This window comes from Thamnophis sirtalis, unplaced genomic scaffold (genome assembly GCF_051295495.1).
Source record: "Thamnophis sirtalis isolate CommonGarterSnake01/CBP01778 unplaced genomic scaffold, rThaSir2_p1.2 scaffold_4, whole genome shotgun sequence".
NCBI classification, from domain to species: Eukaryota; Metazoa; Chordata; class Lepidosauria; order Squamata; family Natricidae; genus Thamnophis; species Thamnophis sirtalis.
This window is the reverse complement of record NW_028261384.1, coordinates 124,060,352-124,062,831: the sequence shown is the minus strand read 5'-3', so window position 1 is coordinate 124,062,831 and position 2,480 is coordinate 124,060,352.

The window sequence follows — 2,480 nt, the reverse complement described above, 5'->3', positions numbered from 1 at the left end:
CATGATAAATAAGTATTGGATTGGAATGGATTGGATTTATTCAATTTGTATGCCGCCCTATTCCCGAGAGACTCAGGGCTGCTAACAATCGAAGAGGGGAGGGGGTACAAAATAAAAATAAAAAGACAAACACATTTTAAAAACACAACAGTCATACAATCGAGTGGGGCTGAGAGATTCAGTAGCCCCAGGCCTGCCGGAACAGCCAGGTCTTAATGGCTTTGTGGAAAGCTGGAAGGGTGGTGAGGGTCCGGATCTCAACGGGGAGATCGTTCCAGAGGGCCGGAGCAGCCACAGAGAAGGCCCTCCCCCGGGGAGTTGCCAGATGACATTGGCCGGCAGATGGGATTCGGAGGAAACCTAGTCTGTGGGATCTAATCGGTCTGTGGGAGGTAATTGGCAGGAGGCTGTCTCTCAAGTACCCAGGTCAGATACCATGTAGGGCTTTAAAAGTAACAACTAGCACCTTGAAGCGTGTCCGAAGACCAATGGGCAGCCAGTGCAGCTCGCGGAGGATAGGTGTGGCTGCATTCTGGACAATCTTAAGGCTCCGAATACTCTTCAAGGGCAGCCCCATGTAGAGCATGTTACAGTAGTCCAGTCTTGAGGTCACGAGGGTGTGAGTGAGTATCCGAAGGGCCTCCCAATACAGATAGGACCGCAATTGGTGCACCAGGCGAACCTGGGCAAAGGTGGAACTACAAGAATAATAGCATTAGCACTTAGACTTATATACTGCTTCACAGTGCTTCCCAGCCCTCTCTAAGCAATTTACAGAGTCAGCCTATTGCCCCCAACACTCTGGGTCCTCATTTTACCCATCTCAGCAGCCAGTGATCAACAGAAGTAGCTTGCAGTACTGGACTCTAACCACTGCACTACTGTAGTTCTTGAATGCTATCCTCTGCTATACAAGATGATAAGTTGAGCCAACGAAATTACTTCTGTACTTGTGGAAACATTTTCTGCCCAGGTATTTCAACAAAATAATGGTTCGTTATTAGTGATGTTACTTCAGCTTGCAATATTTATGCAATTTTAGGATCATTTTCTTTGCCATCTTATCCCTTATTTTATTTATTTGTTTGTTTATCAAATTTATAAACCCAGCCACCCTATATGGAGGGCAGCTCTCAGTAATACAGAACAAAAAATGAAAACCACAAATAAAAACAACAGATATACAAATATATATAAAAGAATATGAATGATAAATATAAAAACAGAGCTACAAGTATCAGTTCTTGAGGGCCTTCAGGAATAAAACAGGATGGCTCATCTAATTTTAAGGACCAAGAATGTTCCATAAGCAGGGTAACACAAAAAGAGAAGTTCAATTGCATGGAAACCACTGAGTGCATGTCCTTATATGACAGTCCCTACAGGATGTATTCTCTGGCAGATCTGATGAGGTTACCTGATGTAATCAGGGAGATGGAGTCCATAAAATAGCCTGGCCCCATCTCATGAAGGGCTTTATGGATCAAAACCAGCACTTTGAATTGAACTGGTAATCAATGCAGCTCACAGAGCAGAAGTATAGCATGGGCTGTTTTAGCAGTGCAAGTGCTGTTGCATTCTGTACCAGGTGAAGCTTCCACATTCAAGGGAAGCCCCATGTAGACTGCATTGCAGTAGTCCAATATGGAGGTGACTTGGGCATGAGTAGCTATGATCAGGGCCCACCAATGCAGAAATAAGTTGTACAAAGGATCTCCTAGCCATAGCTGCCATCTGCTCATTTAGCTTGAGTTATTTGAAGGACATCCAGGTTGGATCAATCTGGGACGGTGTAACACTCCATCCAGTGCTAAGATGGCAAATTGTGCAACCAGTTGGTCCCCAAATTCAGAGTCATTTCCAGACTTCAGCTGGTATCATATAGGAATGACCAAGATTCAAGCTGAAGAACAAATCCCAGTTAATAAAGACAACAGAGAGAGACATATTTACTCATTCAGGTGGTGGGTTGCCAATATTTTTACTACAGTTTGGGTGTGCTCCCACATAACCACATGAACAAAATGCTTCTGTGCATGGCAGGGCCTCCTGCCACCACTACTACCAGTTCACCAGATCTGGGCCGAACCGGCAGCTACCCACCTCTGCAGGTTAGAATACATAGTTCTCGCTCAGTCTTTATGCAAACATCTCCATTGTGGGAAGAATTCCTAAATATGATCACTGTTAGAAATATTTTATAGGGATTTGTATGTTAACTATCCCAGCTGTCCAAAAGAGGTTCTTGGATAACAGTCTCAAAGATCCTTTAAGTTCATAGAAAACATAACATAATTAATTAAACACTTATTTCAAATTATAAATTAGACACATAAGCAAACACACAAAACTCAATTAACATGAATACATAATTATAGAGCTCAATTAACATGAAAACATGTAATGTAACATGAAAACAGTGTAATGCTCAAAGGTAGAGACCCAATCCATAACATTTGATTTAACAAGCGTGGGTCGAC